Source organism: Triticum dicoccoides, chromosome 2B (genome assembly GCF_002162155.2).
Source record: "Triticum dicoccoides isolate Atlit2015 ecotype Zavitan chromosome 2B, WEW_v2.0, whole genome shotgun sequence".
NCBI lineage: Eukaryota > Viridiplantae > Streptophyta > Magnoliopsida > Poales > Poaceae > Triticum > Triticum dicoccoides.
Window position 1 is genome coordinate 748,230,130 of NC_041383.1, and position 16,017 is coordinate 748,246,146.

The following is a 16,017-nucleotide window of genomic DNA, read 5'->3' on the forward strand; positions in this document are numbered from 1 at the left end:
GCCACCCGCCTCCGTACCATCTCGCTGTCGCCCCCTCCCCCTCACGTGACGCCGCAGCAGCCGATGAGGCGTTCGGATTCGACGCGCTCAAGGAGACCTTCTCAGTGGACGTGGCGGCGGCCGAGGCACGCCCGCTCAACGTGCCGCTCGCTACACCCTTCACCTGTTGGGGAACGTAGTATTTCAAAATTTTCCTACAATCACGCAAGATCTATCTAGGAGATGCATATCAACTAGACGGGAGAGTGTGACCACGTACCCTCGTAGACCGAAAGCGGAAGCGTTTAGTAAGGCGGTTGATGTAGTCGAACGTCTTCGCGATCCAACCGATCCAAGTACCGAACGTATGGCACCTCCACGTTCAGCATACGTTCACCTCGATGACGTCCCTCGTGCTCTTAATCTAGTTGAGGACGAGGGTGAGTTCCGTCAGCACGGCGGCGTGGCGACGGTGATGATGACGTTACCGGCGCAGGGCTTTGCGTAAGCACAACGACGATATGATCGAGGTGTGTAACTATGGAGGGGGCACCACACACGGCTTAGGCAAAACTTGGTGTGTTCTAGGGGTGCCCTCTGCCCTCGTATATAAAGGAGGGAGGAGGAGGAGGCCGGCCCTAGAGGGGGCGCGCTGATACGTTCATTTTGCATCATGCTTTTATATTGATATTTATTGCATTATGGGTTGTCATTACACGTTATGTCACAATACTTATGCCTATTCTATCTTATTTTACAAGGTTTACATGAAGAGGGAGAATGCCGGCAGCTGGAATTCTGGGCTGAAAAAGGAGCAAATGTTATAGACCTATTCTGCACAACTTCAAAAGTCCTGAAACTCCACAAAAGTCATTTTTGGAATTAATAAAAAATATTAAGCGGAAGAAATACTAGACGGGGGCCATCCACCGTCCACGAGGGTGGGGGCGCGCCCCCTGCCTCGTGGGCCCCCTGGCAGCCTTCCGGTGACCATCTTCTGCATATGAAGTCTTTTACCCAGGAAAAAAAAATCATAAGCAAGCTTTTAGGATGAAACACCGCCGCCACGAGGCAGAACCTTGGCGGAACCAATCTAGGGCTCCGGCGGAGCTGTTCCGCCGGGGAAACATCCCTCCGGGAGGGGGAAATCATCATCGTCATCATTGCCATTGATCCTCTCATTGCGAGGGGGTCAATCTCCATCAACATGTTCACCAGCACCATATCCTCTCAAACCCTAGTTCATCTCTTGTATTCAATCTTTGTCCCAAAACCTCAGATTGGTACCTGTGGGTCACTAGTAGTGTTGATTACTCCTTGTAGTTGATGTTAGTTGGTTTATTTGGTGGAAGATCATATGTTCAGATCCTTAATGCATATTTATACCCCTCTGATTATGAACATGAATATGATTTGTGAGTAGTTACGTTTGTTCCTGAGGACATGGGTGAAGTCTTGCTATAAGTAGTCATGTGAATTTGGTATTCATTCGATATTTTGATGAGATGTATGTTGTCTTTCCTCTAGTGGTGTTATGTGAACGTCGACTACATGACACTTCACCATTGTTTGGGCCTAGAGGAAGGCATTGGGAAGTAATAAGTAGATGATGGGTTGCTAGAGTGACAGAAGTTTAAACCCTAATTTATGCGTTGCTTCGTAAAGGGCTGATTTGGATGCACATGTTTCATGCCATGGTTAGGTTTACCTTAATACTTATTTTGTAGTTGCGGATGCTTGCAATAGGGGTTAATCATAAGGATGAAATCACTATTCTGACCTTTTTAACAATCTTTGTCACAAAATGAACTTGACATGAAAGTATTTCACAATCTGACCCTTTTAGCAATGCCACAGCCCGTGGCGTTTCTTCTCCATATAAAAACGCCGAAGTAGCTCGCGTTTCAGACCCACACACGAACGCCAAGCTAGCTAGCGCTTCCCATCCACATGGAAACGCCAAGCGCGTTGGCGTTTCCGCCCAGGCCGAAACGCCACCAGCATTGGCGTTGCCAATCTGATTGCTCTCGTGCAGAGCTGCTCCACCCTCTTGTGCAATGCATGCGACTTCCCTGCATCAAACACAAGAAAGAGCATTCCCAGTTCAGCGCAAAGTACACTGATGCAAGTGACAAATCAGACCAAGAGGCCAAGGGAATGGAGGAGTGGCTTGCCTGATCTCGGGTCCCGGCCGGCGAAGACGATGGGCTTCATGCCACCTTCGAGCTCCGGGAGCGCGACCTGCAGCGCCACCTGGATGGGGTGAAGGCCCAAGGTGCTGTTGAGCCACTCCTCCGTGGTCTGGAACACGAGCGGCAGCGCGACGATGTACGGCACGTCGAGCTTCATCAGCGAGGCGATGGCCTTGGGGTGGTCCTGCCTGGCCGGCCCGTCGACGAGCGCAAACCCGGTGAGCGACACCACGGCGTTCACGAAGGGCTTCTTGGTGATGGGGTCGACTAGGTACTTGAGAACCTTGGGCAGCGTGCGCACCAGCTTGAGCATGCTGTCGGCAAAGCCGCTCGAGTCCTTCTTGTTGCGCTTGAAGAGCTGGAAGAAGGGGCTCTTGGACTGGCCCAGCTGCGCCATGCTGAAGGTGCCGAGCTTGTTGAGCCGCAAAGATGGGCAATCAGATGCTACAAATGCCAATGATGGTGGCGTTTCGGCCTGGGCGGAAACGCCAATGCGCTTGGCGTTTCCATGTGGATCGGAAGCGCTAGCTAGCTTGGCGTTCGTATGTGGGTCTGAAACGCGAGCTACTTCGGTGTTTTTATATGGAGAAGAAATGCCACGGGCTGTGGCGTTGCTAAAAGGGTCAGATTGGAAATACTTTCATGTCAAGTTCATTTTGTGACAAAGATTGTTAAAAAGGTCAGAATAGTGATTTCGGCCTAATCATAAGTGGGATGCTTGTCCAAGAAAGGGCAGTACCCAAGCACCGGTCCACCCACATATCAAATTATCAAAGTAACGAACGCGAATCATATGAGCGTGATGAAAACTAGCTTGACGATAATTCCCATGTGTCCTTGGGAGCGCTTTTCTCTATATAAGAACTTGTCTAGGCTTGTCCTTTGCTACAAAGAGGATTGGGTCATCTTGCTGCACCTTATTTACTTTCATTGCTTGTTACCCGTTACGAATTACCTTAACACAAAACTATCTGTTACCGATAATTTCAGTTCTTGCAGAGAATACCTTGCTGAAAACCGCTTGTCATTTCCTTCTGCTACTCGTTGGGTTTGACACTCTTACTTATCGAAAGGACTAGATAGGTCCCCTACACTTGTGGTTCATCACGCACCAAGGGGGGAGTCCTACTTGGACTCCCGGTCCAAGTAGGATTCACCCCCTCCTATTCCAACTAGGAGAAGGAGGGAAGGGGGGAGAGGAGAAAAGGAAGGAGGGGGGCGCCATCCCCTCCTAGTCCAATTCGGACCAGCCCATGGGGGGGGGGGGTGAGGCCACCCCTTGAGGCCCTTCTCTCCTTTCCCCTAAAGCCCATTAAGGCCCATCAACTCCCCCGGGGGGTTCCAGTAACCTCCCCGTACTTCGGAAAATACCCGACCTTCCAATATATCAATCTTTATATCTCGACCATTTAGAGACTCCTCGTCATGTCCGTGATTTCATCCGGGACTCCAAACAAACTTCGGTCATCAAAACACATAACTCATAATACAAATCGTCATCGAACGTTAAGCGTGCGGACCCTACGGGTTCGAGCACTATGTAGACATGACCGAGACACATCTCCAGTCAATAACCAATAGCGGAACCTAGATGCTCATATTGGCTCGTACATATTCTATGAAGATCTTTATCGGTCAAACCGCTTAACAAGATACGTTGTTCCCTTTGTCATCGGTATGTTACTTGCCTGAGCTGCGATCGTCGGTATCATCATACCTAGTTCAATCTCGTTAGCGGCAAGTCTCTTTACTCGTTCTGTAATGCTTCATCCCATAACTAACTTATTAGTCACATTGCTTGCAAGGCTTATAGTGATGAGCATTACCGAGAGGGCCCAGAGATACCTCTCCGAAACACGAAGTGACAAATCCTAATCTTGATCTATGCCAACCCAACAAACACCTTTGGAGACACCTGTAGAGCATCTTTATAATCACCCATTTATGTTGTGACGTTTGATAGCACACAAGGTGTTCCTCTGGTATTCAGGAGTTGCATAATCTCATAGTCTGAGGAACATGTATAAGTCATGAAGAAAGCAGTAGCAATGAAACTGTAACGATCATAATGCTAAGATAACGGATGGGTCATGTCCATCACATCATTCTCCTAATAATGTGATCTCGTTCATCAAATGACAACACATGTCTATGGTTAGGAAACACAACCATCTTTGATTAACGAGCTAGTCAAGTAGAGGCATGCTAGGGACACTATGTTTTGTCTATGTATTCACACATGTACTAAGTTTCCGGTTAATACAATTCTAGCATGAATAATAAACATTTTATCATGATATAAGGAAATAAATAATAACTTTATTATTGCCTCTAGGGCATATTTCCTTCAGTCTCCCACTTGCACTAGAGTCAATAATCTAGATTACAAAGTAATGATTCTAACACCCATGGAGTATTGGTGCTGATCATGTTCTGCTCGTGGAAGAGGCTTAGTCAACGGGTCTGCAACATTCAGATCGTATGTATCTTGCAAATCTCTATGTCTCCCTCCGACACTTGATGACGGATGGAATTGAAGTGTCTCTTGATGTGCTTAGTTCTCTTGTGAAATCTGGATTCCTTCGCCAAGGCAATTGTACCAGTATTGTCACAAAAGATTTTCATTGGACCCGATGCACTAGGTATGACACCTAGATCAGATATGAATTCCTTCATCTAGACTCCTTCATTCGCTGCTTCCGAAGCAGCTATGTACTCCGCTTCACACGTAGATCCCCGCCACGACGCTTTGCTTGGAATTGCACCAACTTACAACTCCACCATTCAATAAAAATACATATCCGGATTGCGACTTAGAGTCATCCGGATCAGTGTCAAAGCATATTTACTTTGCTACAACGAGGATTGGGCCATCTTGCTGCACCTTATTTACTTTCATTGCTTGTTACCCGTTACGAATTACCTTATCACAAAACTATCTGTTACCGATAATTTCAGTACTTGCAGAGAATACCTTATTGAAAACTGCTTGTCATTTCCTTCTGCTCCTCGTTGGGTTCGACACTCTTACTTATCGAAAGGACTACGATAGATCCCCTACACTTGTGGGCCATCAAGACTCTTTTCTGGCGCCGTTGCCGGGGAGTGAAGCGCCTTTGGTAAAGTGGAACTTGGTAAGGAAAGATTTATATAGTGTGCTGAAATTTACTGTCACTTGTTACTATGGAACATAATCCTTTGAGGGGCTTGTTCGGGGTATCTTCACCCCGACCAGTAGAGCAAAGAGTTGCTCCTCAACCTACTGAACCTACTAAAAAATGTTTACTTTGAAATTCCTTCGGGTATGATAGAGAAACTGCTAGCTAATCCTTTTACAAGAGATGGAACATTGCATCCTGATTTGCACCTAATCTATGTGGATGAAGTTTGTGTATTATTTAAGCTTGCAGGTATGCCCGATGATGTTGTCAAGAAGAATGTCTTCCCTTTATCTTTGAAGGGAGATGCATTGACATGGTTTAGGCTATGTGGTGATATGGGATCATGGAACTACAAACAATTGAAATTGGAATTTCATCAGAAGTTTTATCCTATGCATCTTGTTCATCGTGATCGTAATTATATATATAATTTTTGGACTCACGAAGGAGAAAGCATCGCTCAAGCTTGGGGGAGGCTTAAGTCAATGTTATATTCATGCCCCAATCATGAGCTTTCAAGAGAAATGATTATTCAAAAAAATTATGCTCGGCTTTCTCTCAACAATCGCTCCATGCTCGATACTTCTTGTGCTGGGTCTTTTATGATGAAGACTATCGAATTCAAATGGGATTTATTGGAAAGAATTAAATGCAACTCTGAAGATTGGGATCTTGACGAAGGTAAGGAGTCAGGTATGACACCTAAGTTTGATTGTGTTAAATCTTTTATGGATACCGATGTCTTCCGTGAATTTAGCACTAAATATGGACTTGACTCTGAGATAGTAGCTTCCTTCTGTGAATCATTTGCTACTCATGTTGACCTCCCTAAGGAGAAGTGGTTTAAATATAATCCTCCCACTGAAGTAAAAGTAGTTGCACCTATTAAAGTTGAAGAAAAGGCTATCACTTATAATGATCCTATTGTTCCTACTACCTATATTGAGAAACTACCTTTCCCTGTTAGGATAAAGGATCATGCTAAAGCTTCAACTGTGGTTCGTAAGAGTAATACTAAAACACCTACACCACCTGAGCAAATTAAAGTTGAACCTAGTATTGCTATGGTTAAAGATCTCTTGGCTGATAATATTGATGGGCATGTTATTTACTTCTACGATGAAGCTGCTAGAATTACTTGACCTGATGCTAAAAATAAACATAGACCTGTCATAGGCATGCCTGTTATTTCTGTTAAAACAGGAGATCATTGTTACCATGACTTATGTGACATGGGTGCTAGTGCTAGTGCAATATCTCATTCCATATATAAAGAAATTATACATGATATTGCACCTACTGAGATAGAAGAAATATATGTTACAATTAAGCCTGCCAATAGAGATACTATTTCACCATTTGGGATTGTTAGAGATGTTGAAGTCTTGTGTGGGAAAGTTAAATATCCTGCTGATTTTCTTGTTCTTGGTTCCACACAAGATAGCTTTTGTCCCATTTTATTTGGTAGACCCTTCTTGAATACTGTTAATGCTAAGATAGATTGCGAAAAAGATGTCGTTACTATTGGTTTGGGAGATATGTCTCATGAGTTTAATTTTGCTAAGTTTCGTAGACAACCCCAAGATAAAGAATTGCCTAGTAAGGATGCAATTATTGGTCTTGCTTCTATTGTCGTGCCTCCAAATGATCCTTTAGAACAATATTTGCTAGACCATGAAAATGATATGTTCATGAATGAAAGAAGGGAAATAGATGAAGTATTCTTTAAACAGGGACCTATTTTGAAACACAACTTGCCTGTTGAAATTCTAGGGGATCTTCCACCACCCAAGGGTGATCCCATGTTTGAGCTTAAACCACTACCTGATACTCTTAAATATGCTTATCTTGATAAAAAGAAGTTATATCTTGTTATTATTAATGCTAACCTTTCAGAGCAGGAAGAGGAGAAATTATTGAAAACTTTGAAGAAGCACCATGCTGCTATTGGATATAAGCTTGATGATCTTAAGGGCATTAGTCCCACTCTATGTCAACACAAAATAAAATTGGAGAAAGATGCCAAACCAGTTGTTGATCACCAACGACGGTTAAATCCTAAGATGAAAGAAGTGGTAAGAAAAGAAATACTAAAGCTTCCGGAGGCAGGTATAATTTATCCCGTTGCTGATAGTCAGTGGGTAAGTCCTGTCCATTGTGTCCCTAAGAAGGGAGGTATTACTATCGTTCCTAATGATAAAGATGAATTGATCCCACAAAGAATTGTTACAGGTTATAGGATTGTAATTGATTTCGACAAATTACATAAAGCTACTAAAAAGATCATTACCCCTTACCTTTTATTGATCAAATGCTAGAAAGATTATCCAAACATACTTATTTTTTGCTTTCTAGATGGTTACTCTCGTTTCTCTCAAATACCTGTGTCAAAAGAGGATCAAGAAAAGACCACTTTTACTTGCCCTTTCTGTACCTTTGCTTATAGACGTATGCCTTTTGGTTTATGTAATGCACATGCTACCTTTCAAAGATGCATGATGGCTATATTCTCTGACTTTTGTGAAAAGATTTTTGAGGTTTTCATGGATGATTTCTCCGTTTATGGATCTTCTTTTGACGATTGCTTGAGTAACCTTGATCGAGTTTAACAGAGATGCGAAGACACTAGTCTTGTCTTGAATTGGGAGAAGTTCCACTTTATGGTTAATGAAGGCATTGTCTTGGGGCATAAATTTTTTAAAAGAGGTATTGAAGTTGATAAAGCTAAAGTTGATGCTATTGAAAAGATGCCGTTGTTGGTGTCAAAACCGGTGGATCTCGGGTAGGGGGTCCCGATCTGTGCGTCTAAGGCAGATGGTAACAAGAAGCAAGGGACACAATGTTTACCCAGGTTCGGGCCCTCTCGATGGAGGTAAAACCCTACTTCCTGCTTGATTAATATTGAAGATATGGGTAGTACAAGAGTAGATCTACCACGAGATCATAGAGGCTAAACCCTAAGAGCTAGCCTATGATGGTATGATTGTAATTGTGATCGGCCTTCTAAGGACCAACCTCTCTGGTTTATATAGACACCGGAGAGGGCTAGGTTTTACATGGAGTCGGTTACAAGGAAGGAAATATAATATCCGGATCGCCAAGCTTGTCTTCCACGCAAAGGAGAATCCCATCCGGACACGAGCCAAAGTCTTGAGTCTTGTATCTTCACGCTTCGATAGTCCGGACGATGTATATAGTCCGGCTGTCTGGATACCCCCTAATCCAGGACTCCCTCAGTAGCCCCTGAACCAGGCTTCAATGACGATGAGTCCGGCGTGCAGTCTTGTCTTCGGCATTGCAAGGCAGGTTCCATCTCTGAATACTCCAAGGTACCTATTACGACAAATAGTGTCCGGCATCCCATCAATGTTGTACTCCTCGGCTTCAGTGTCTCAATAATGACCATCTCCACACGTCGAGCGACTGCGAAGAGTCGAGGCATTTTTGCATTTGCCACCCTTAATCCTCCGGGCTGACCATCTATTTGAAGGGACGGGGATTCTCAGACCCAAACCTCACTCTCCCTCCCTGAGCTAGCATCCAATAGAGTGCTTTGCAAAAAACCATTCCAACAAGGCCGGCTGTCGCAGCTCTTCTGCTCGTTCTCCTCGTTCCAAGTCGGGGGATTGGGGAGAGTGTTCAGTTCCTCATAGCCGTTTGATAGAGTTACAAACCCAAGGGTTTCTCCCACCAGCGTTCATTGTCCCCGTCCGAGCCGGAATAGCCACTTATGATGGAGGGGAACAAGCGGAGGGATCTCCAAATCCATCTCCAGAGGAGCATATATGCCTCATCCTGCACCTGCTAAGGGGTGTCGGGTTTCCCATCCACCCGTTTCTTCGCGGGCTCCTGGAGTTCTACGGCCTCCAGTTGCACAACCTTACCCCTGCCTCCATTCTGCATATAGCGGGGTACGTCGCCCTTTGCGAGCTATTTTTAGGCTGCGGACCTCACTTCGGATTATGGAGGAAGCTATTCTGCCTTGTCCCTCGCACCCAGGGAGAATCCCTATGTCAAGTGGCCGGGGCCGAAGTATGGCGCATTGCCGAGACCGGATACCTGTCCGACACTAGAAGGCACCAGAAAACTGGCCTTCAGAGTGGTTTTACATTGATGACGTTCCCCTTCCGGATCTAGTCCGGACAGGTCTCCCCAAGTTCAGTAACGCCCCGCCGAGGGCGCGCCTAAGTTGGTGCCCCCGGGGCCCTCAAGAAGAGGATACGAGGGAAATATACTTCCTGATGAGCAGGATAAAGTTACTGGCCAAATCCGGACTGATGATAGTTGAGGTCATGGCAATATGCATAATGCGGGGAGTTCAACCGCTTCAATATCGGGGGAAGCCCATGTGGCACTTCAACGGGGAAGACGACTCCACCCGCTACGGCCGTAAGGGTCCGGACTCTGCCACTGCTTTGGCAAGGATATTGTCCGATTTATACAAGGGGAAGAGGAGGAATTCCTTCGCATTAAATCGCGGGACGGATTCTCCATGTACAACCCCCCATAGTGGGTAAGTCGTATTTCCTCTCCCTGTTTTACTTACTTTAGCGTTCTTCTGCTAAGATTACCTGCATCGATGTTTCCGAGCAGGAACTGAGGAGGGTCGTAGAAGGAATCTTCAGCCCCTCCCCGCAGCCAGAGGACCCCGGAAGGACCCTAGATCCGGGACTCAAAGAAGATCTGGATATCACTGTGGAGCTTGTCAACGGGGTATTTTATCAAGCGAGCTGGGATGGTGCCTCAGTGGCCATTACGGCCGACTATCTCGGACTACTCCCTGTGTCGCGTGTAAGCCGAGCTAAAAACCCTATCCTCCGAAGAGGACTCCCCTCAGGTATTATGATTTACCCTTGAGGCGTCGTGCTGTTTGCAGAGACGACGGTCGGAGCGCAGGGCCGAGCCCCTAGGGACTCGTCGACCACGGGCGTCCGAATCGAGCAGGCTTAAGAGGAAGGCAGTGAGGGTCGACACACTGCTGCAGAGGTAAAGTAATAACATGTCCTGCGATTATAGTATTTGAAATATGACAGCGCCCTTTGTGTCTGGCAGGAAGAGGAGCAGCCGGACTATATCCGGGGATCCCGCCAATCACGCCTCCTCCAGCCGGGTTCCAGAACCGGCTTCGAGGGCGGAGGTGGACACGGGGCTAGTACCGCATAGTTCTCCGACAGAGGATGCGGATATGTTTTCGTCCACGAACTCCGAAGTGGAGAGCGCCATGAATCACCAGCGTCAGAGGGCCGTGCTTCGGAACAACATCTTTTCCGAAGAGCCCTTTAATGCCTTCAATTCGGCAGACGCATACGTCCAAGCTGCTCAAGACGGGCTTGCCCAAGCGACGAACTAGTATACCAAAGATATACGGGTAAGAAATTTTGATAAGTATGTATAGCAGTAGCCCCTGAGACTTGAAACAGTTGGAACAACTGTTTGAAGGATCAATTTATGCACAGGTTCTTGTAGATAAGAATGAACAATTGGCTCGGGAGCTGGAGGAATGTAAGGCCCAGCTGAGGGACGCGGTTGCCAAGTTAGAGGGATCCCAGAAGGCCCCCTCTGGTAACATTTGTCTCAATTGTACTAAGATGCACCAATTAATAAATGGCTGATATGACAAATGTAACAGAAAATTCTGCAGATAACCCCGGGGTGAATCCAGAGGGCGTAAGAGATGACGACTCGCATCTCAAAGGGCAGCTAAAGGCTGGCGAGCGCATTCTCACGCAAGTTCGGCAGGAAAAGAACAATCTTCAAGATGCCAATGTCCGGTTGGACGTAGAGTTAAAAGACGTCCGCGCCCAGCTGGCGGACTCTATGAAGGAGAATAAAAGGCTTCGATGCGACATTTATGGTGAGTGCCTAGACGAACTGTATAATAGTTCGGCGAGGAAGTGTATTGAAAGAATTTTGCTTGTAGGAATGTTAACGGGTCGCCCCGAGGAGGAGATGCCCTCATCTACAGGTGATGTACTACAAGAACTTTCACAGTTGCACGAGCGAGCTCGGCGGGTGATGCACGGCGTTGCTCAGGCCTTGTGGCCATCAAGCCCCCCGCCGAATGGCATGGGGGAGCTTGTGGACCTGCTTCAAGGAGCCCGGCGGTGCTTCCGACTGTGGAACATATCAGCGTGCCGACAAGGTGCAAGAGAAGCTTGGGCAATGGTGAAGACACGCTACACCAAGCTGGAACCGAACCATATGGCCGAAGTAGGACCGGCGGGGCCCGATGGGCAAGAAATTCCCGTAAGTCTGGTATATGACCAGGTAGCATTAGCCGCTAAGTATTCTCAACAAGATTGTAAGCTAGATAGCCTGTTGGATGGCATAGAGGAGGAATATAGTCAGTCCAAGTGACTGTGTAATTTAATGGGCATAAGTAGCCCCTAGCCAGATTAAAATCATTTGTCATGGCGGACCTTTTCGCTTCAACCCCCAGATCCTAGAGTCCAGGGTGTGTCTGAATACCCGCTCGGTTATACGAAACCAGAGTATGCGTGGAAACCAGGCGTAGGGGTCATAACTGCTTGAACAGACAAGTACCCAACTAGTTATGTTATATTACATGGATAGTAAGAAACATCTTCGAGGGAGAATAGTTCCGTTAAGGGTTCCTTTCCCTGGGTAAGCATGCGACAAGGCACATGTCCGAACTGCGAACCATAGCGCAGGATACAAAACTCCTGGGGATTTATGTTATGATAAATGAAGACATCTTTTGTTCACCGACCGAATATTCTCTTAAGGAAACTAGCTTTCGGCTTCACTCAGTCCGAGGTACACATCCGGCTGAGCCGGCAGTAACAATCGCAGAGGTGCTCCCCTTATGCCCTAGCTGAATTAACGGGAATGTAGGGCATAAACACAGTTGCCAGGCAACCCATCTTGGCCACATCTTAAGTCATATCGATGCATATAATGGTGAAGAAAAGGCACACATGGAAAACACATGTGTGATGGGCAAAAAGCCTTTTAGAATAAGTTATGTTTAGCTTCCGTATAGGAAGCCCCCAGGTATTGCTTACACACATAGTGCGGCCGGAGTAATCCGGGAGTCCGTACTGCATTAAATACTTTATGTGAAGAGAAAAGGATCAAGAAAGGAAGAGGGAGGGAGCATAATGAAAAAGGAGGGGGTAAGGAGACGAACACTAAGTTCGGCGCTAGGCGTAGAATCTCCGGAGTCTGGCCGCATTCCATGGGTTCGGCTCGAGTCTATTATCGGACGCATTATGTAAGCGGTACGCTCCTCCGGTGAGAACTTTGTCAATGACAAAGTGACCTTCCCACTTGGGTTTGAGCTTGTCCTTCTTCTTCTTCGGTAAGCGTAGAACGAGCTCGCTAATATTATAAGTTTTGTCCTGCACTTCTCTGCTTTGGTATCGTCGAGCCTGTTGCTGATAGAATGTGGAACGGGCCGTCGCGACGTCGCGCTCCTCCTCCAGGGCGTCCAAGTTATCCTGCCGATCTAGCTCGGCTTCCTTCTCTTCATACATGCGTACGCGTGGCGAATCATGTATTATGTTGCAGGGTAGTACTGCTTCCACGCCGTACACCATAAAAATGGTGTATATCCGGTGGTGCGATTCAGCATGGTCCGCAGCCCCCAGAGTACGGAGTCAAGTTCCTGGACCCAATGAGTGTCCGACTCTGTCAAGGATCGCACTAGTCTGGGTTTTGCCGCTCATGATGAGACCGTTTGCCCGTTCGACCTGGCCATTTGTTTGAGGATGGTAGATGGAAGCATAGTCGAGCTTAATGCCCATTTTGCCGCATCAAGCTTTCACTTCATCGGCTGTGAAATTTGAGCCATTATCGGTGATGATGTTGTGGGGGACACCTTATCAGTGTACGACCCCGGATATAAAATCTATCACTGGTCCGGATTCGGCCATTTTCACTGGTTTGGCTTCTATCCATTTGGTGAACTTGTCTACCATGACCAATAAGTATTTTTTTCTTGTGGCTTCCCCCTTTAAGGGGTCCAACCATATCCAGCCCCCATACCACGAAGGGCCAAGTTATGGGGATTGTTTGGAGAGCGGTGGGGGGCATATGACTCTGATTGGCAAAGAGCTGGCAACCGACGCAGTGTTGGACAAGGTCATGTGCGTCTGCTCGGGCCGTCGGCCAATAGAAGCTTGTACGGAAGGCCTTGCTGACTAGTGCTCGAGCCGCGGCGTGGTGCCTGAGGGAGTCCTAGATTAGGGGATATCCGGACAACCTGACTATATACATTATCCGGACTATCGAAGCGTGAAGATACAAGACTCAAGACTTCGGCCCGTGTCCGGATGGGACTCTCCTTTGCATGGAAGACAAGCTTGGCGATCCGGATATTAGATTTCCTTCCTTGTAACCGACACCATGTAAACCCTAGCCCTCTCCGGTGTCTATATAAACCAGAGAGGATGGTCCTTAGAAGGCTGATCACAATTGCAATCATACCATCATAGGCTTGCTCTAAGGGTTTAGCCTCTATGATCTCATGGTAGATCTACTCTTATACTACTCATATCTTCAATATTAATCAAGCAGGAAGTAGGGTTTTACCTCCATCGAGAGGGCCCAAACCTGGGTAAACATTGTGTCCTTTGCTTCGTGTTACCATCAGCCTAAGACGCACAGATCGGGACCCCCTACCCGAGATCCGCCGTTTTTGACACCGATAGTGCCCGCCCAGTCCGGCATGGATTTCAGCCAAGAGCTGCCGCCCTTCCTCTTTGGAGATGCACCTTTGGAGCACCCCGGTCTTACTTTTCTTATAGAGTTCCCCTTCATGGATTTTGTAAGCTTTAGAACGCCTGACGATGCAGCGTGCTTTATTTTTCTATTTGGGGAGCTCCTGCATATTTAGGTAGGCCAAGAAAGGCTTAGTTCATGGGGCAATGACAGCCATTATTTCGTGGGCTGACGATGTTATTTCGGTGGTAGAGCCTTCGATTATGTCTGATAGTTCGGAATCTGGGGATGTATTCGGATCCGTGTTGGTATTGCCAGACTCCCCTTCCCATACCACGGATGGCTTGAACAGCCTCTCCAGGAATATGTTAGGTGGGACAGGGTCGCGTTTAGCGCCGATGCGGGCAAGGACATCTGCCGCTTGATTGTTTTCTCGAGCCACATGGTGGAATTCGAGCCCCTCGAACCGAGCTGACATTTTAAGGACGACATTACGGTAGGCCGCCATTTTTGGATCCTTGGCATCAAAGTCTCCGTTTATTTGTGATATCACGAGGTTTGAATCCCTGCGCAGCTCTAGGCGTTGAATGCCCATAGAGACTGCCATCCGAAGACCGTGCAACAGAGCCTCATATTCGGCTGCATTGTTGGAGTCTGTGTATAATATTTGGAGGACGTATTGGACCGTATCTCCGGTGGGAGACATCAGGACTACGCCTGCTCCCAATCCGTCCAGCATTTTAGAGCCGTCGAAGTGCATGATCCAGTTGGAGTACGCGCCGTACTCTTTAGGGAGTTCGGCTTCTGTCCATTCAGCGACAAAGTCAGCTAATACTTGCGACTTGATAGCCCGCCGAGGCTTGTCTGTTATGTCGAACGGAAGGAGCTCGATCACCCATTTAGCGATCTGGCCCGTGGCATCACAGTTATTTATTATATCGTTTAGTGGTACTTCGGAGGTCACCGTAATCAAACACTCTTGAAAGTAGTGTCGTAGCTTTCGGGATGCCATGAAGACCGCGTATGCTATTTTTTGATAGTGTGGGTATCGGGATTTGCATGGGGTGAGGACCGTGGATACGTAATAAACTAGCTTCTGTAGCGGGAATTTGTATCCGTCAACCTCTCGTTGGACGACGAGTACTGTGCTTACAACTTGATGTGTTGCAGCTATGTACAGCAGCATAGGTTCGCCGATATTTGGCACTGTTAGGACTGGATTATTGGCTAATAAGGTCTTTATTTCGTCGAGTTCGACCGCGGCTGCATCTGTCCACACGAAGTGTTCGGTGCGCCGAAGAAGGCGGTAAAGAGGTAATGCCTTTTCTCCTAACCTGGAGATAAAGCGGCTCAAAGCAGCCACGCATCCAGCTAGTTTCTGGATGTGTTTGAGGTCTGTTGGTATAGCCAACTACGACAAAGCTCGGATTTTTGCCGGGTTAGCTTCAATTCCTCTATTGGAAACGATGAACCCAACAGTTTTCCAGAGGGGACGCCGAAAACGCATTTCTCTGGATTCAGCTTGATGTCGTATGTTCGGAGGTTGTCGAACGTAAGCCTCAAGTCATCTATTAGGGTTTCCACGTGTCTTGTTTTTATGACTACGTCGTCCACGTATGCCTCCACTGTTTTGCTGATTTGCTTTTCCAAGCATGTTTGAATCATGCGTTGATAGGTTGCGCCGGCATTCTTAAGCCCAAAAGGCATAGTGTTGAAGCAGAAAGGGCCATATGGCATTATGAAAGCTATTGCAGCTTGGTCGGACTCTGCCATCTTTATTTGATGGTATCCAGAGTATGCGTCGAGGAAACACAGAGAGTCGTGTCCTGCTGTGGCGTCGATGATTTGATCGATGTGAGGAGGGGAAAGGGATCCTTGGGGCAAGCCTTGTTGAGGTCTTTGAAGTCGACGCACAGGCGCCAGGATTTGTCCTTCTTTTACCAAGTTTGCCAGCCAATCCGGATGCTTGATATCTCTGATGAATTCGGCCTGAAGCAGCTTGG

General features: G+C 47.0%; 1 pseudogene; it reads left to right on the top strand.

The window, feature by feature from the left end:
• LOC119361313 overlaps positions 1-16,017 on the top strand; it is an 81,159-nt pseudogene continuing 65,142 nt past the window's right edge.